Source organism: Terrapene carolina, unplaced genomic scaffold (genome assembly GCF_002925995.2).
Source record: "Terrapene carolina triunguis isolate 2854851 unplaced genomic scaffold, T_m_triunguis-2.0 Scaffold96, whole genome shotgun sequence".
NCBI classification, from domain to species: domain Eukaryota; kingdom Metazoa; phylum Chordata; order Testudines; family Emydidae; genus Terrapene; species Terrapene triunguis.
The window spans coordinates 73229194-73249780 of NW_020664447.1; the positions used below are offsets into that span (position 1 = coordinate 73229194).

The 20587-nt window shown below is 44.1% G+C and overlaps 1 protein-coding gene across 1 annotated transcript in view; it reads right to left on the reverse strand.

The window, feature by feature from the left end:
- The window catches only part of ITPK1 (inositol-tetrakisphosphate 1-kinase), a 221047-nt gene that overhangs the window by 109464 nt on the left and 90996 nt on the right, over positions 1-20587 (reverse strand). The window lies entirely within an intron of this gene.

Below are 20587 nucleotides of genomic sequence, written 5' to 3' on the forward strand. Positions count from 1 at the left end.
AAGTCATAAAAAAAAAAAAACACTTATTAAGACATCCACAATCAAATTCTTTATCCCCCCACCATTCCCTTTTCAGTTCTCAGTGTCAAAGTATTTCCCCGAAGTGTGATGTGTTGCTCTGGGCATCACTCTTGGCACTGAACTCCAAATGTACTGGGGTGTTGCTTTAATCTCATCCATTAAAAATGCATGGAAAGTACCTATTCCCTGGGCAGCTGAAAAGTCGAACTTTGCATAGAGGTTTCTGTAGTAACAGGTTATATCCAATATCAAGCATCAGCACCCAAACCACTACGAGGCACCTTTCGTCCAAAGATCTCGTAGAGCTTCACCTGGCCCTTTCTGAGCTAGGGCACCAGCACGTATCCTCTCCTCATTCAAATCCCTTCCCCAAATTCACTTGTGCCACCGTACATATATTTAAGAAACAAGTCAATGACATTTATTGATACGTTTAAAAGAAACGTGTTCACCATATGGTGTTTTGGTCTTTGCTGAATAACCACAAAGAGCAGCATTCAGGTTAGCCACTCGGTGATGAGCATCTTGGGTAGAATTTTCAAAAGTGTCTATGCGACTTCAGCATCTAAGTCATTTAGGGGATTGGAAAATTTCATTCAGCATAAACATCTAGACAGTCTCATGTTCTAACAACGATGCCAGGTTACCAATATTGACAAGTTAGTCACATGTCAAAAGATAGTGGCCTGTGCAATCTCTTTCTACCAGTGCCGTTGTGTTTAAGCACATGAAACAACTTTAGCTTGTAAAACCACAAACAGAACTGATTTTAAAAAGGAAAAATAAAAGCAGGATCAAAAGATGTGTGCACAATAAACTGAAAGCAAGCCTACTCTTCAGACACATGCATATATCATTAATGTTCTCTTGGAACACACAACTGTAATCTCTACAGGACAGGGCCAAGTCTGTTTGTAAGATGCCATGTACAGCAACGTACAACAGATTTATAAAATAAGAAAGATTTAAGGTGGTCTAGAGCGGTGGACCTTGGAAAGTCCCTAAGGATCTTCATACAACAAAGAGCACCCTGCACATCTCCTGTTGAGGCATCTAACGTAGGTTCTGCTGTTCCCTGGTTTGTCCACCAAACGTCTGAAACATACCAGAATGAACATGCACAAGATGGAAGATTTTAATAGCCAGGTGCTTGCAGAGTTTTAACTGTGGATGGGTATGAGTTCCATTCACAGCCGTGATCCTGCACACACGTGCATGCTTAACTTTCCTACTGTGAATACTGCTGTTGATTTCAGTGGGACTAGGAACAGCAGTAAAGTTAAGCACACACAACTGTTTGCAGGATCAGGGTCCAAATTATATGAAATACTACTTAGTCTAGGATCCATGCTGAATGAGTAGCTATGCTTCTCTCCAAAAGCAGTAGGTGCTTTGAGTCTAGAACTTCAATTACTAAGGAAAGGAAAGAAAAAAGAAAAGAAGAAAAGACAAAACATCCAGCTCCAGATTGACACTTTCCACAGCAGCTATCATCTCTTACATAAAAAAGGCAACATAAAAGGGTCTGTTCAATTAGGTCTGAAACCCCTAATCCCTGAAGAGGTGCAGAAATCTAAACCAATCCATCTTCAGATCATCTAGCTAGGAAGACAGTAAGCAAGAAGCATACAAGTGGGCCAGGCTGGTTAGTTCTCTACATTTCTATTGTCCTTGCAGTTGGAACTGTAAGGACAAACTCAGAAAATGAAAAGACAATCTTCCCCATCAGTAAGGACCAGCCATGACCCAAGAATAGAAATGAGCCTGTAAGGCTCACACATGCATGTTGAGCACAGTGTCATCGGGCAAAACGCTTTCTGTATGAGAGTTATTTGTGTTGTCAAATAAAGATGGGTATGTTTTCAGAATGGAAACAAAACCACATATTGTACACAAGTCAGACAGGTTTCAGAGTAGCAGCCGTAGCAGCCGTGTTAGTCTGTATCCGCAAAAAGAACAGGAGTACTTGTGGCACCTTAGAGACTAACAAATTTATTAGAGCATAAGCTTTCGTGGGCTACAACCCACTTCTTCGGATGCATATAGAGTCAGACAGATGGCATTAGGACACATACCCATCAAGGAGCAATCTGAATTTCTTCCTCCATGAACAAAGAATACCAAATTCAACATTCTAATAGTTTACTCTGACCGGAAATTCAGTGCTTACTAGGTTGCTTTAACTGGTTCTTTAAGGGTGAAGGGATAGCAAGTACATTTCAACCACACAATCTGTAGTTTTATCCAATATTATGTGGACCTGAGGATCAGACTGTTTGAAAAAATAAATTCTCTGTCTTCTAGTGAGAGCCATGGAAGGTAAACATTTCTAAACTGTTCAGGATTTGGAAGAGTTCCACCTTCCTTTGTATATTGGCATAAAAAAGTCCTTGAAAAATGAAGCCTTTTCAAGAGGAATATCAGCTCCAGTCACAAGTCAGACAAAGGCTAGCATAAAATTTCTGATGGTCTCTGCTGAGAGAAATAACAAGTTAGTGCTTGTCAGCTGGAATCTGAACCCTCCTTCTTCCTGTTCCTTTCAGTATCCTTCTCCAACTGTTCCTTGCATTTGACGTGATCATCCAAAGGTTTATTTTCAAGTAGAAGCAATGCCATGGCAACGAAAGTGAGAGAAAATGTTTACCATCATCAGCGTGAAAATGTTTAGGTTGCAACTGCAGCCCATTTGCCTCCATTTGATATGCCCTCCATTTGATAGAGGGGATCTTATTAGAATATGTCAATTTCACTTGATTGCTTCATCCAACAAGCAAAATTAGGTAAACGAATGACAGAGGAATGAGGGACATGCAGAGTGTAAGCTGCTAAGATGTAGCAAATGCAAAATACCATGACTATGCTTCCAAGGTGTTACAAATACACGTGCTGAAGAAAGCAATAAGTACTAGAGATAAACCACACGCACGCCGAACTTACATTAGGAACCTTGGTCCTTCAGCATAAACCAGGCCTTAAGCTAAAGGTCTCCCTTAGCGCACAATAGTAGCAGCTCCTGGAGGGGCGGAGGGGACAGGCAAGCATAGGGAGTTAATTTCCAATAAACAGAATTTGTTTAATTTTTTTCTGCAGAACGTTGGTGATTTTTCTGTATTCTGTGGACAATACAAATGTCTGGCAAAATTCCATTAATTTCTATTGGCCCTGCCTGCAACCCCACATGCTGTGTTTAAAAATAAAATCACATCCGAGTGAAAATCTGGATCTGGTCACTCAAAAGACACATCAACGGCAAATGCAAGTTTTAGCAAAAGAAGAAATGCTATTTTTCTAAATGTTTAAAAATCTAGTTTTGTTTCAAATTTTTTTAAATGCTCCTGGTACATGCTACAATATACTGTGTTTCACAGTGAGGCTCAATTGGATTTGTTGCTTAATTGTCATCTTTGGAAATAGTTTGGATTATCATTTGAATCAAATGAAGTCTTAATACCATCCTGTTCTCTTAACGGTGGACAGACCTTGTGCACTTCTGTCCTTGTGACTTTTCTGGTCATTGCTCCCCACCTCAGTCTACCCCCATTCCTTACTCTCATCTTCCCCCTAAAATGATTCTCTGTATAAACCGATTAACACACCCATTGTTGAAACCTCTCTCTCCAAATCTTTAGATGCAAAAACTCCTCTAACTTGACCTGACATCTAGTGGTGACAGAATCCGAGATTGTGACCTTTACCCAATGACAGTCTATCCTGAGCAGGGAAAGCCTGTGTGCTATGGGTGAATCTTTCATGCTTGGAAAGTGGGAGGAGGGAAGAGGAGTAGTGGAGATCAAGACTGTAGCTCTGACCTCTCTGATTAAGAAGATATCAGAATGGTCCTTCGTGACAACCTCTGTGGCACTTTTGATGTTCTCCTGGATGCTAGAGAAACGGACAAACACTAAATTTGTTCTAAGGCAAAGAAGGGTTTTCTCCATTTCACTTTCCACTCCACGGGAGGGGGCACTGGGACAGGCTATACCCACTAAGTTTTCCAAAATTTGCAGAATCCAAACTCTCTGCTGGTAACGTAGATGTTCTCTGGCACAGAATGCTCCTTCCTCTGAACAGGAAGTACATCACCAGCTTGAGTCTGCCCTTTGTTTCTCAGTTCCAAAGGCTGTATATGGTATTCCCAATGCAGTTCTACTGTACGCTTATTCAATTAGGACTGCGCTGACCCAGAAACGTTTGGAATTCATTTCAGGTTTGGGAATTCAGCCTATCAAAGTCCACTGAATCCAGGCTTTCAGATTGTTAGCCGCCTTTCTCCCCTCCTGGGCAAATTTCTACTCTGCATCTTTTATTGCCCTTTGTTTTATGATCCCTTTGATATAAATGCACCCTTTTGCTTTACAGTGTTTAGCCTTGGTGTGCAACAGTGATGTGAGTCATCAAAAACAGTAATGAGCTATGGGTTTCATTTGTACATTGCAAGTCTTCAAGGAGCTGAAAGCTGGCATGCTGGTGCGCACAGTAGAGTCCGCCAGCTCTGGAGAAAACAGCCTTTGAAAACCTTTAAACAGATTGGAGGGAGAGGGGAACAGACAGAAGTCACTCGCAAAATCCAGTCTCACTCTTTCCCCTTAGCTGAAGATGCTACAGAATCCATTGTCAGAAATAAAAGAAACAGATGCAAAAGATCTACTATAGCTTATCTGCCAAGGAGACACTTAGTGATTTTATTTGCAAAGAAAACTCAGCCAGGACTGTATTTTATATATGTATGAAAAGGCTCTTTCCTGACAGCAATGTCTGGGAATGACTCTAATTTAAGATATAGCAGCTTTGGTATAACACGGGTAATTCAGAGAGACTAAAACACAACAAGCAGATTGGCTCAGCACTTAGTGGTGTGTCACTCCACCCAGAAGGATCCCGGAGTTCAGACCTTGGTGTCTCTGGGGTCCAGTCATAAGCATAACTTAGTTCTAAAGTTTCCCATGTACTCCCCTCTCAGCTATGCATGCGTGTGACAGTGACAGCCCATAAACCTCCATTAGCTGGGAAAACAAATATCACCCAGAAGTCACAAGATGAGCTCCAGTTGCCACCAAGTGACATTAGTAATAAGAGTCACTACATTGGAGGGCAAGGGTAGAGAAACTTCCTGTAGGAAATCTATGAGGAAGATATTAGCTTATGTGGTTGACCACAGACTGGTCTTTTTTAATCACCCGGGGGTTGGGGAGAGAAGCGCGCACACACACACACATACTTCTAATAATTGGGCTCACAATTTTACATTATGGTGAGCTCAACTGTAAGGAGTGAAAATTCAGAAAGCGTCACAAAATATTAATGGGAAAAGATGCAAAAGGGAGACAGAGATTAAATTAATCCAAAGAGTCCGACTGATATCATTCAAGGAATATGTTCAGATCTTGTCTGGCAAACAAGAGACGCGTGGGACTGGAAATTAATGGACCAAAACTGGTTTGTCAGAAATTAAGCCTAATTGGTGAATAAAATAATGAGGGGATGGGCTATTCCACCCATCACCCCCTTTTGGAATGCTTAAAGAGAGACTTGGGGGGAGGGGAATTAGATGCTGGCTAAATGAAAAACAGAAAAGGAAGGAGCAAGCTTCACTATCACGGCTGCCACCCCCACCATCTTCTGAGACTCCAGGTTCTACCATGACACTGTTGGGCGTTGTGATGGGGCAGAGTGGCCCCGCACTGGTACTGCAGGGGTTAACCCTTCTTTCCTAGCAGAGGAAGCCACGCCTTGGAAGCTCTGCTGGGCATGCTCCAACTGGAGAACACCATAGAGCGGGAGGCCCTGGCGGTTAAATGGGCGGTCGAGGCACTGAGGTACTACCTATTAGGGAACCCCTTCTCCTTGGTAACAGACCACACACCCCTCAGATGGATTAATAGCATGAAGGACACGAATACATGAATCATGCGGTGGTACTCGTCCCACCAACCCTACTCCTTCCACGTGTTACACTGGCCGTGAAAGGCTCATGGGAATGCGGACTTCTTTTCCCGAGTCGGGGAAGAGGAGGGGGAGGAAACGGTCAAGGGTCAGCCAGCCCAGGCGGCTGTCTTAAGGGGGAGGGTGAGTGACGGGGCAGAGTGGTCCCACACTGGTACCATTGGCCCGGAAGGGGCTAACCCTTCTTTCCTAGCAGAGGAAGCCACGCCCCGGAAGCTCTGCTGGGCATGCTCCAACTGAAGAACAGGTATAAAAGCCTGCAGAACAGCTCAGTCTGGGCTGACCACCGGGGGAGAAGGAGGCACGCTGCTAGCTCCTGAGGAGGGAGAGCCTGCGCGCCAGGATCCAGGAGCCAGCCAAGTCAGTACACTCCCTGAGACCCCGAAGGAGGACATCACAGGAGGAGAACAGACCGGAGGACTCCCCGCAGCAGATGACCTGGCATTCATGGTAGGAAGGGACCCAGGGGAACTTTAGAGGCTAACGGCGTTAGAGCCGCATAGACGCTCGGCGTGTTGCGGGCGGATCCCCGCCGAGCAAGTGCCAAGGGGAGCTTGCCACTACCAGGGCCCTGGTCGGGACCCGGTGGAGAGGGCGGGCCCGAGTCCCCCTACCACCTCACCCCCAAATCGTGAGGGGGATTGTATGGACTCCGGCTGCTAGGCCACGCTACCCCGCTCGTGAGGGGGATTGTATGGACTCTGGCCGCTAAGCTGCACTACCTCGCTCGTGAGGGGGATTGTATGGACTCCCGCCGCTAGGCCGCGCGCGCTACCCTGCTCGTGAGGGGGATTGTATGGACTGCGGCTGCTAGGCCGCGCTACCGCGCCAGACGGGGTGATAGTAGGGAAGAAGGCCAAGAGGCCGTAACCGGCCACCCGCAGAGAGGCAGGCGCAAGGATTCGAGAGTGGTGAGGCGCTGACATCCCATCCTACCCCTGCCACAAAGGGGCGCTGCGGTGCCAGGCCCACCACAGGCGTTTATTGCCCTGATCCTGGGAAATGTCCTGACCAGACCAGGCAAGAAAGAGAGAGACCCAGATGACATGGGCACCTTCACCAACTCTGGCTAAATCCCAAATAGCACTTGGGATGTCAGACTTCGTGACATATACACACCCCAAACACCATGTGTTTCTTTTCCTTCTCCACATTATTTCTTCTCTTTTCTATCCTTCTCCTTTTGCCTTCTGTCTAATAAGAGTCTGGCCTACCCAGCCAAGGCTTTATACTTTGCAACATTGCACTAGGTCTGGTATCAGAGAGAAGCAGCTGAGAACAAATGCCATAAGCAACCCCATGCTAGTACAAGTTGCAAGCTCTCAGAGTGGCAAATAAGACCATTTGCCATGCCCGTGTTTTTCCAGCAGCATAGCTGCAAGTAGCAGTCAATACCAAAGACAGAAGCTGCATTTAATATCTTTGCTGTTCTTTTCTTTCCCTTCTTGTCTGTATTCGTCTTCTTTTGCTTTCTAGACAAGACAGGGCTTGAACAACAACAGTTGCAGCCAATTTCATCTAACTTCTTTTCTTTCCCCCCAACAGGACAGTTATTACTATCTTTAATACAGTCGAAGACCATCAGGTAAGGTGGGGTTCTTTCTAAAAACTCTCTCCAGCTACATAGAAAGCGAACCAGGGTGTTAAAATGAAACCCAGACTTCATACTTAACATTTCAAAAGTTTTAACTATTTTTCCTTCTTTTTTCTGTATCTTTAATAAAAGGTTAAAAATAATTTTTAATTGTGTTTGCCATGGTGTTAAGCAGGCTGAGGTCTCTGTATGCCGAAACTTGTTTAAATGTGTTTAATGTTGGACCGTGACTGGCTTATGTTAACAACTTTAACTCTTTGGGCCCATTTATTCCATCAAAATTAGTACTACACACACTCCTTCATGTCTCTTTAAAGCATTTAACCAAGTAAGACTCATCTCATCATCCCTCTAACCCTGCCAAAAAGCTCTGTCTTCCACATGCAAAGCTAACAACTATTCAGCACTTGTTGCCTCTAATAATGGAGGGAACAGGGCAGGGAGTGAGAATTGGTTGAATATAAACCTCTCTTTGTGACAGGAGCACCAGCCTGATCCCACTGCAAAGGGCAAACGCAAACCAAGCCACAGCAGACTGTAAGGAAAAGGAGTGAAGAGTTCACTAACAGGATTCTTTTTGTTCCTCTCCCCTCACCACCTTCCACGGTGCCGAATTAACTCCATGAAAGTTCTGCTGCAGCAGCAAGAGGTCTGAGAAAGGAAATCTGCTATGGTATGGAGATTTCCCCTCCTCTCCACACCCTCCCCCTTCCCGAGTGCCTGACTAGAGGAGTGACTATCTCTGCATTGATAAAAACACTCACACCAGCCATCAAAAGAAACTCGCCCAACGGGAACGAAATGCAGCTTGAAAGTACCACTGCTTCACTCTTCATAGATTCAAGGAAATTCAAGACAGTGATGACCTATTGGGACTTCAAGCCTATTCTTGCACTAATGCAGGACTGGTCCCTATGGTACATTTTCTACTAGTGCCGTGGTTCCCAAACTTTAACAACCTGTGAACCCCTTTCACTAAAATGTCAAGTTTCGCGAACCCCCTCCTAAAAATGAATATTTCCAGGGATTTTCTCCTTTACCTGAGTATAAATTATAAAAGCAGTGATCTTGGAAATATAAAATTTGTTTCTACATGCTTTACGCACTATTTGTTATTAATTATTAGTTATCATTACAGTATTTTTATTACATTATGAGAACGGCAACACTCTTCCAAGATCTCACTTTCGTAGCTTGCATCACTTTGAATAAGCCTGTTATAAGACAAGGCTCCTATGTTTCATCAAGGAGTATCAGATGTGAAACAGCATGAAGGCATTTAAGAAGCCAACTCAAAGAGTTCCTCGTACACAAGCATTCAGGTCTTGAGTAGTCCAGGCAAACAAACAAACAGCTTAAAATTGTTCATAATAATTTTTAAAACAATACTAGCTGCCCATTTAATTTTAAAAACATCAAAAAATACCCACCTCCCTTTCCATTTCTTATAAGGAGTCTTGAAGTTTAAATCTCCTCAGTGTGATAGATATGCTTGCTTTGATCTGCTTAGCTCTTGGAAGTCCAAGGGCTCTGGGCTGCTAGCCCCATGCTGCCCAGGATCCCTAGGGACAGCTCTGTCTGCCATTAGATAATTTTTTCCCCGAGAACCCCCTGTAACGTTTCATGAACCCCAGTTTGGGAACCACTGTACTAGTGCTTTGCCCAGCCTAGTTTTAAGTGGCACCCTTATAGCAGTCATGAAGAATAATACACACAGCCCCATCCATAATGCATTCCAAAAATCCCAGAAGCAGTATAAACTAGTAGCAAAATCCAGTCCAAATAACTAAAATATAGGACCTGGCATCTTTTTAATATTTACTGGAATTTTGGGGATGAAGTAGAGCACTGTTAGGATAATCTGCAGCAAAATACATAGTTATCTTAGGGCACAGGTACTACTAATTCATACCACTAGAGGATACCTGCTGCATGTCTGCTCCCATCGCTGGGCTATCTAGACATAAAACATACATGTCAGCTAGCTCTTTCATGTCTTACCTCTTTCGTGATGATCACCATACAAACACCATCCCGGTAACAAGTTATCTTGCTGGGAAAAAAAATTGCGTACTTGAACTGGAAGCTGTTCCTCCTCTGTCCCAAAGAAACAAAACTGCCAAGCACCTCCACATCTACAAGCATGTCAGCAGATCTACTCAAGTCAACCAGAAGACTTGAACAAGGACAAGGACAGAACAAGGAGTAATAGTCTCAAATTGCAGTCTCAAGGGGAGGTTTAGGTTGGATAGTAGGAAAAACTTTTTCACTAGGAGGGTGGTGAAGCACTAGAATGGGTTACCTAGGGAAGTGGTGGAATCTCCTTCCTTAAAGGTTTTTAAAGTCAGGCTTGGCAAAGCCCTGGCTGGGATGATTTAGTTGGGGACTGGTCCTGCTTTGAGAAGGGGGTTGGACTAGATGACCTCCTGAGGTCCCTTCCAACCCGGATATTCTATGATTCTATGACTGCATGCCAGGCCATCCCTAGGCAGATTCTATTCCACCACCATCTTGCTTGGCCAGTCCCACACAATGCTTTGAAGTAAGCCTCTGAACAGAGCTCTTTGTCCATCACCAATATCAGAGATAAAACTACAGTTGTGACAGAAACCAAGCCAGCACTAATAAGAAAGTAGCTTCCCATTCTCATTCCTCTGTCCCTGTCATAAACATACAGCTAAAGGTAGCATAAAATCCCGCCTTTACCTATAAGGGGTTAAGAAGATCAAATAACCTGGTTGGCACCTGACCAAAAGGACCAATAAGGAAAGGAGATACTTTCAAATCTGAGGGGGTGGGTGGGAGGTTTTGTTTGTGCTCATTTGTGTGTGTTCCCTCTTGAGAAAAAGAGAGAGACCAAGCAGGTAATCCAGCTCCTCCTGAAAGGATACATCTACAATTACAGAAATTGTAAGTAATAGCAAGGAAATGTGTTAGATTATCTTTTGTTTTAGCTTGTGAATTTTCCCTATGCCAAGAGGGAGGTTTATTCCTGGTTTGTAACTCTGAAGTTGAGCCTAGAGGGGAATCGTCTGTGATTTAAATCTTTTTATTACCCTGTAAAATTACCTTCCATCCTGATTTTACAGAGATGCTTCTTTTACTTTTTTTTTTTTTTTATAATGAAGTTCTTCTTTTAAGAACCAAGGGTCTGGTCTGTGCTTACCTTGTTAACCTATTTGGTTGGTATATTATTCTCAAGCCTCCCCAAGAAAGGGGGTGAAGGAGCTTGGGGGGATAGGGCTCCAAGTGGCCCCTCCCTGAATGTTTAAATCACTTGGTGGTGGCAGCAATACTGTCCAAGAACAAGGAAAGGAATTTGTGCCTTGGGGAAGTTTTTAACCTAAGCTGGTGGAATATAAACTTCGGGGGTCTTTCATGTGGGTCCCCACATCTGTACCCCAGAGTTCAGAGTGGGGAGGGAACCCTGACAGTCCCAATCAATAATACTTAGATATGGAATCCCATACTGAACAGATTGTTACTTGGCATTTTCTTGTATTGATACCAGTAATGGTTACTTTACATCTCTATAGCACTATCTGTCATAGGGTCTCAAAGCACTTTACACGCTTCATTAAGTTAAGCATCACAACACCTCTGTGAAGCAGGTATTATCTCCAAGGAGCAGATGGGGAAAGCAAGGCATAGCGAGACTAAGGGCTAGTCTACACTGGCAACGTTAAAGCATTGCCACTTGTGTGGTCACGGCAGAGCCCTGGCAGAGAGCTCTCCCAGCGCTCTAAAAAATCCACCTCCACAAGGAGCGCGGCTCCCAGCGCTCGTGCACTGTCTACACTGGCACTTTACAGCGCTGAAATTTGCTGCACTCAGGGGGGTGTTTTTTCACACTCCGAGAGAGAAAGTTGCAGCGCTGCAAAGTGCAGTGTATACAAGCCCTTAGGGACTTGCCCAAGCTTTTATAGCTGGGGAAAGAACCAAGATCTCCTGACTCTCAGCCCTGTGCTTCAACCCCTAAGAATAATGGGGTCCATGACTAGAGCTCCTCAGCACTCCAGTAATACAAGTAAATAATAATGATTAACCTTCCTCCTTATAAGGAAGCAATTCTGCCCCCATTAATCCAACAGAACTGTGACCAGAGCTGTGTCGCCAGAGCCTTCTCAATAATCTTCCCCCCCAAACAGGGAATAACTGGTGAGACTGTTAGCATCAAGAGATGGTCTCCTAAGCAATGTGATTAAGTGACACAGAGGTTATGAAGGAGGACTTTAGGCTGGGTTTGCAGAACAGCACTGAAGTTTTTGGTCTGGGTTCTTGGCAATCTCCACTTGACTCAGTTATTTAAACCCCTTCCACTGGCTCCTATTCCTCTGTGTAACCAACTGAAAGTTCTGACCTTAGCATTTCAGGTCTTTCATTCCCAAATGCTGTCCTGTTTGTGTAACTTGATTTCACTACAGACAACTACACAGGACTTGTGCTCAGTTTATTACTTGCCTGTGATGGGGGGACGAGGGAAGGACACACTGCTCTTATGAGCACCTCCTGTCAGTGGGGGTGCAATCCTGCACTCTTTCCTTTTTCTCTTCCTGGTGCTCCGTGCTGGCGGTTGCCTTCGTCAGGCGGGTCTTCAGTGACTCAGCCATTCAGCTAAGTCACACATAGTCTAAAGACAGACACATGAAGGAACCCCCTTCCGGATAACACAGTCCAACAAACAGTTGGCCTTCTCTGAGGTCTTCAGCCCAATCTCTGGGCCTGTTTAAACTCTAGTCCCTTTCTCGGTCTCCAAAACAAAACTTGCCCCCTTCTTAGGGCTTTGGCCACTTTGCCAGTGGGGGACCTGGGACCGTCCACTACTCCAGGTCCCAACCCAGGAACCCTACAATTATCAGCCACATGCTTCTTTCTTTACTAGTTGCTACTGCTGCATTCTCTGACCTGCTTCACACACTGTCCCATCACCTTCTTGTGTTCTCTGTCTAAGCAGGTTATCATCCAGGCCTCCTTGCCTGGAGAGTTTCTCAGTCTCTACCCTGATTTCTCAGGGTCTTCTCTCCAGCCTCTTTACTTGGAGAGTTTATAATAGTCTCTGTCCCTTTTAGTCAGGGTTCCCTCTCCCAGGCCTCTGTGCCTGGAAAGCTTCACAGTCCTATCCCTGCTTGAGCAAGGTTTCTCCCCAGTCTCATTAGCTGTGGAGTCTCACAGCCTTCCAGTCCCTCCTTCACCCTTTGGGTCCCAGCCAGCAACTGCCCTGTTCAAGCCCTGTAGCTCCTTTCAACGGAGCCTGCTGGGCTCTGATTGGCTGCTTCCCTGCAGCTTTTCTAGGCAGACCTGGAGGACCCACCTTCACTGCTTTTTCCTGGGGTGGAGTTGGTAGGACTGCAGGGCCTCTAGTAGGGGCCTCAAAGGGCCTGGTACACCCCATCACGTTGCCCTTAGTGGCTTTTTTTTTTTTTATGTTTCGGCCACCATTTAAACATTTTCCACAGTGCATCTCTGACCATATTTTTCCTTTCAGTGAAATTCACTATCTGCTGAGAATCATGCTGCTAAATTGTTGCTCCAAGATAAATCCTAGCTAAAACCTTTTTTTAAAATTGCATATACAGCTCTTAATTTATCTTGTTCTTTTATATACACAGCTTTGGTGACTGCAGGAAGTACTTAACTGAGTCTGTCCTGTAGGGGTGTAGGAACAACTGTTCCTGTCATCATACCAAATGGAGAGTTTAGTTTGCCATTAGGACCCCTGGATGAATGCAGCAAGCTGTTTCTGGTAGGCAAGTGGTTAAGTGCTTCAGGCTTGTTCACGGATTCAGAAAGGCAACTGGTGATTTTGAGCACTGTAGGCAGAATAATCCATGTCACCCAAATCCAAAAAAGCTTCTTGCCAGGGGTTTCTTCTGAGGTCACAAATGCTCTTGTGGATTAGGAACAGCAGCAGAACAAATCCTGAGATTAGCAGAGAAGAAAAGTTGAACTGAAAACATGTGACACAGGAGGATTACAGCTCTGAGGAAGCACAGCAAGTTATAGGGAAATATAAGCTCCTGGAGAAAATTCTTAGTAAACATAACATGATGCTGAGACTCTCTCATTTCACTGACTTCTATTTCTGTCCAAAAAAACAGCATTTGTTTATATACAATACTTAAATCACAGCACCAGAAAGGTTGGGCAAATTAGGGGTGTGGATCAGAAAAGCAATCTAAACCTTGGGTGCTGTAGTCAAAACTTCTGCATTTGCAAATTTGGTTTAGAAAGAGCAGAAAAAAAGATTTCCCTGGGAGATTTCTGATACTTCTTGATAGTAGCTATGTCAGAAATGCTGAAAGAAATGGCAGTTCCATTGCCAAGTCAGGCCAGAAATGAACTGGGCAATCCCTCAGAATAGAGAATGTTATTTGGTCCTCAATACCATGTATTAAAATACTGCAACACACAGGAGTCAGTGCAGTCTGAGTGAGAGGTGGGAGGAGGGGACTCGACCTGTAATATCCAGGTAAAATAGGGTCATGTAAGCACTCACTACAACTAAAATCATTTGATATTTGGAGGCCCATCTGGAAGAGCACTTCTCACAATAAACAGAGACTAAGCTTAAAAAAAAAAAATCAAGGGAACCTGGGATATTAAGATGAAGGAGAAGAGATGTGAAGAGATGGAATAACCATTCAAGAGAAGTTTTCATAAGAACACTAACCTAAACACATACTGCACTGGCTTCCACATTTAGTGGTGGCATCATCAGAAGCAGTTTATATTCATGTTATTTTGGGGTGGGCTGATCTCTGGCTCCATCCCCTGACCCTGAACTTTAAGGAAGTTCATTTCTAGACTAGAACTAGATAGCTCAGATTCCTAAAGATGAGTCCTAAGTAGTGTTTTTCCAGATACCAATGGGAGTAGATGCTTTGGAATGTGCTGCTGTACTCCTTGATGGATTCCTACTGCCTCAGCAATAATTCTCCTCTAAATGGGGGTTCCAGCTGGTGAACAGATAGTCACAGCCATGCTTTCATCATTCTAATCACCTCTCTTTTACCAGCTGACGGCAGTGTGTCTGGTTTCCACATGTGCTTCCTATTCCACAAAAAGACACACTGATGAGACAAAGCTGTAAGCAAACCCAGAGAGCATCCAGTATGCATTTAAACAAAGTCTGATCATCAGCTGGCTGAATCTGTACAATCTTTATTACATGATAAATATCATAACTGGGTGAAGTGAGAGATGGCTGGAAGGAGAGAAAGTGCAAATGTATTTGGCATTTTTGATTTTTTATTTCTCTCAAACTCATTAGGATCCTTTGTAAAAATAAGGAAATGCATTTCAGTTTCAGCTGATCAAAATTCCACCCTCCATCACATGGTATTATTTAGAGTTGCTCATAAATGCTGTTTGGCTAGCAATGTTTTTTTTTTTTTTAAACTCAGAGAGAGTAGGAGAAGGAGGAGTGGTGCAAAGCACTGAAATACTTGGTTGTGGGGGGAACGGGGACACAAAAGTATCACATGGACTCTGCTAACTTTCAGGAGAAAAGATGGATAAAATTTTGTATCTATAAACCCTAACACTCTCCATTAAAAAAAATATAGAAGATTCTTAACAAGCTTGCACCCAACGCCGCCTACACTCCATGTGCTGAAATCTGAATTGATACAAAGTGGAGTGCTCAATGTTCTATCTTGCTAAAATGAGTGTTATTTATAGCAGGATGATATTAGCGCTCTTTCTATTAGAAAAAAATTGCTCAGTCTGAAACCTTTATTTCCCATGAGATAAATGACGAATTTTTACCTTCAGAGGATGAATTCAAAGACATTTTTATCTGTCAGAATGTTTATGTATTAACACCACAACTCTACCAGGGTCCTTACCTTGCGAATGTCAATACACAAATGATCTACCTAGCTGATAGGTTTTTCATTTCTTAAATTAGCAGAATACTTATGGCCAACACTGGAATTTACAATGATTTCATGATTTTGCCATGTGTGTATGTATACTGATATGCATGACAGAACAGATTACAACAAAACAACAGCCAAACCCAGAGCTTTTTAATTAGGATCTCATGGTTGTTCTCTTTGCATGTGATTGTTGATATAAGATGCATCATTAGGGTCGAATCCTTCCCTCAGATACATGCATGCAAATAAATTCTATCATAGACTTAATAGGACTTGAACATTCAGTAAAGTAGAGACACTGGGGAAGAAATCCTGGTCCTACAGAAGTCAATGGCAGATTTGTCCCTGACTTCAATGGGGCCAAGATTTCAACCTTGATCTTCACAGACTTTACAAGAATAATAGTGTGGAATTTGGCCTGGTGTAATTCTATGTATTGTGATCGTTTTCTGTTAAGAAAGAGGTTCACAAACGTAATAAAGTAACACACACCCAGTTAATTTAGTCTTTCCTTTCTCCCTCATTTCTTGAGGCAGCACACATGGTTATTAAGCACCAGTATAATTTATGCCACATTTTGCAGTGGTGGAGTGTGACTGAGTGGAAATATACTCAAGAACGTATATGATCAAGGAGCAATTTGAGAATTTTTTTCTAAAGGGAAAGGCTAGAGGGGATAGGTGAAAAGATCAAAGTTGCACATTCTCGTGTTCCAAATTACACTCTCTCGAGCTTGCATTCCTCACTTCCATTAAAAATGGAGTGCCAAGGGGAAAAGATCACCAGAGGCAAAACCCAATATTGGTCTGAGTAATGAGGAGGTTACGTGGAAGTCTAGGTTTAACCAAGTCTGGGACGTTCCGCAAAATCTGCCTCTCCCCTCATCCACGTCCTTCGTGCTACCATTTGGAGCGGGAAGTCAACAACAACTCCTTTGGCTATGTGCCCAGGCCATTTCTTAACTCTTGCTTTGGTGTCCCTGATGTCAGATGTCTATTTATGTCTCCTCAGGCAGATGCACCAAATTCCATTTTTTAATTTTTTAAAAAGATTAATTAATAGTTTCAGGTACTGCCCGAATGCCCCTTCTAATTGCTGTGTTTACAGTCACATTTTCCTATTCTCCCCCCCCCCCCCCCCAATTAATCTTTTTTCTCTCTCCTCTTGCTGTGTGAAAGGCCCACACAAACAGGAGAAACTAACTCCCTGTACAGGGGAGAAAGTGACAAAGTGCTGTCAAAGGCACCAAGTAAACAAAACAGGGAAGAATAGCAAGAAATGAGGGGCTAGGGGAGGAAAGGGGTGCCTGCCCTCCCCCTTAAATTCCTTTCATTTAAAATAGTCTTGGAGATATCTATCACAATAGTATGTAAAACTTTTTCAGAGAGAAACAGGATCTTTAAAGTGATGGTGCCCCTTCAACAGACACCAGATCCAGTTCCACTTATAAACTGTAAGTTAACCTGGTAGAGGGCAGAAAGAAGAAAATCAAAACAAAAACAAAACAAAACACAGCTAGACTGCCAAAAGCACAGCTGGCCAGTTTCTAAGCTTTCTGACAGAGGAAGTTTGGTAAGTTACTGGTAGCCTGGGGTACATGAGGTCTACCACAATGTCTCCTTCTAGTACAGTGGTTCTCAACCTGCGGCCTGCTTGTGGCCCAATCAGCACACAGCTGGACTATATACAGAAGTTTATGAGTCTCCTATTGCCTCGAAAGCTAATAGACCTGGCTCTTAAGCTCAAACAGTGGAGAATCAGGCTTTTAGATGCAGAGGTAGAAATTGCTTATGCTCTTACACGTTTACCAGTGTGTCTTTCATCAGGCTGTCAGACTATCAGCTAGTGTTTCTGATTCTCTCTCTCTACGGGTATGGCTAAATGGCAAAAAATGTATATTCTTAACTTGGGTTAGCTAACCAGGATTAAAGTGGCAGTGACGACACAGCAACTCAGCTTTTAACTCAGGTTAGAAGCTTGAGTTCAACCCCAGGCTGCCCTATAGACTTTAACTCAAGCTGCTAGTCCAAGTTAAAAGCCAAGTTGCCATGCCTTCACTGCTATTTTAACCTGAGATAACAAATGCAGGTTATCTTAGGCTTCAACTGGAGTATTCTGTCCAGTTCTGGGCGCCACATTTCAGGAAAGATGTGGATAAATTGGAGAAAGTACAGAGAAGAGCAACAAAATTGATTTAAGGTCTAGAAAACATGACCTATGAGGGAAGATTGAAAAAATTGGGTTTGTTTAGTCTGGAAAAGAGAAGACAGAGGGGATATGCTACCAGTTTTCAAGTACATAAAAGGTTGTTACAAGGAGAAGGGAGAAAAATTGTTCTTAACCTCTGAGGATAGGACAAGAAGCAATGGGCTTAAATTGCAGCAAGGGAGGTTTAGGTTGGATATTAGGAAAAACCTCCTAACCGTCAGGTGGTTAAGCTCTAGAATAAATTGCCTAGGGAGGTTGTGGAATCTCCATCATTGGAGATTTTTAAGAGCAGGTTAGATAGGGTGTGGGTCATTCACCAGAAAGGTGAGAGTCATCGTCGTCCTCTCTCCTCCAGACTATCGTCAATTTTGTCTTCTAATGTGGCAACAGAAGATGTTGCTAATCCAAGTCTGGCCCTCTCCCATACAGACTGAAAATCATTATCTCTGTGGCATCTTCCATTTAATTTCTTCCACTACCTCCATCATTGTGGTATCTGAGCACCCTGGAAAAATGGGCTGTATTCCTGGAGGGACTGGAACCACCAATCTTTTGGTTAAGAGCGGAACACACCAACCCATTACACTTAAGAGATACGTGAAATTAGTTGCTGTTCTCAAACCATTGGACATGTGCTCACATTGCAAACCTCACTGGCACCTCACCATGAGCAATTATCCCTTTATATCAGGATTAAGATATCTTGGTGGGGTAGTGTGGAAGAAGCTTTCACTGTACCCACCAGCACTGTATCTGCTCTGTGGAGAGAGGACTTCTGCCAGGGTTGCCAACCCAATATCTAGACATTGTCACTTAAAGTGTATAAAGCATAAAAAGGGAGCCTGCTTTGTGACAAACCTCCATTCAGTTCGCTCTCTAATTGTCAGCCCACACTTACTGCTAGTCTAAACAAAACATCCTGAGCCCCTTTGTGCACACACACTTGTAACTTTCCAGCCAAATTCCATTTTGCAATTTACAAATGCAACGCTCTTTTCTTATTAAAAATCAGAAGAGGGAACCAGCTTCCACTTTAATTTACTGCAGGATTCTAATGGGCTATTGCTAGGATGGAGAACTTAGAGAACTGTTACATTTAATAAGGATCTTTAATGAACCGAGCTGAAGAAACAGGAGCAGTGCACAACCCCAAATCCCACCATCACCACCTCCCTAGCATTTCATACCTGTTCAAATCATTAGGGCAGAAAGATTGAATTGAAGACTACAGGTGACTGGGGAAAAGAGTTCCCATGAATCAGGTTAACATTGGAAGCAGCAGGTTTCTGCTTGACAGCAAGCTGACTGCTTCCCAGTGGGAGATGGTAAGCCAGTTTCCGAGGCTGGGTTCCTCTCAGTGGTGCTGGCAATGCAACAAAAAGTATGCTACACTAAGCAATCCTTTACATAAGAACCTAATCTATACTTGATGCAGAGCTGTCAAATTTCTGATTCTTCTGGTACTGGAGGGAGGAGGTTAATAGATTCTCAGTTCAAAAAGGACCATTTTGATCAGCTAGTCTGACTTCCTGTATAAAACAGGCTCTAGACTTCCCCAAAATAATTCCTAGAGTGTAGCTTTTAGAAAAACATCCAATCTTCATTTAAAAATTGCTAATGATGGAGAATCCACCATGACCCTAGGTAAATTGTTCCAATAGTTAATTACTCACTGCAAAAACCCCATTCTTTCCTGTCTGTATTTGTCTAACTTCACCTTCCACTCATTGGATTGTACAGGATTGGCAGGAGATTTGGATTGTTTCTACTGCTCTTTCCCCCCTTTGCTTCCTTGTCCCTTCTAACTCTGTCCCTCATCTCTAGCCAGCCCTTTTTGCCCGAACAGGAATGCTAAACCATCATCTTCCTCTTCTCCTTCAGTCAGTTCAGTTATCAGCAGTCCGCAGTCCTCCTGACCAGTAGACTATCCCCGCTAGCTGTCTAGAGACAGGAAACAACTGAGGTGTGACACCCAGCTGGCCCCTATTAAAGATGTTAGCACAGTTCCAATTGTTCCTGTCTATGTCTCTGTTAAGAGGAAATAAACCATTTGTCTGGGCAGGAATAGGGGATGTTCGAGAATATTGATCTGTGGGTATAAATCTTCACCCATATATTGCATTTATAGGGTTTTTCATGCCATTATAATAAGCAGCAAATTATTTGGGTAGCAGAGGAGAAAAATCAGGAGCTGGATGCAAGAGGCAAGATTTTGTGTCTTGCAGAAATAGCAGAGATAGCACTTCAGCTATCAGCAGGGTCTGGTGCGGATACACGTTGCAATAAAAATTTATCAGCTACATAACAGGAAGTGTTACAGGATCTACATGCATGTGCTGAATTGCTAAACTTCAAGCTAAGTTCGCGGGGGGGAAAGGGGGGTGAGAGAAGACAACTGAAAAATAATGGAGGAGGCCTCCTCCATCCGAACTTCCCATCATGCAGTGACCTATAGTGTAACACACCAAGGGGTCAGGCAGGGCCGCCCCTAGCCATTTGGGTGCCCTATGCAGCCCCCCCATGGGGGGGACTGTGGGGGGCCCCAGGCCTCCCCCTTCTCCCTCCCAGGATCTGGGAGGCAGGAGCTGTGGGGGGCCACTTTTGGGGGCCCCACAGGCCCAGAGTGGCCCGGGGGGATTAGTGGGGGGCTGGGAGCAGCCTGCTCCGCTTCCCTCACTCCGGCCCCAGTCGAGTTGCTCAGGGGAGGGGGCTTGGGGGAGGGGTTTCCCCCCCCCCCCCCCCACTCACAGGCAGAAGCGGAGCAGCCCGGCCCCAGCCTGCTCTACTCCGCCAGCTCCCAGCCGCTGCGCTCCACTTCCCGCTGCCGGTGAGAGCAGGGGGTAGTCCTTTCCCCAACCCGAGCAACATGGCTGGGGCCGGGGGTAAGGGAAGATGAGCAGGCTGGGGCTGCACCGCTCCACTTCCCGCTGCCAGTGAGTGC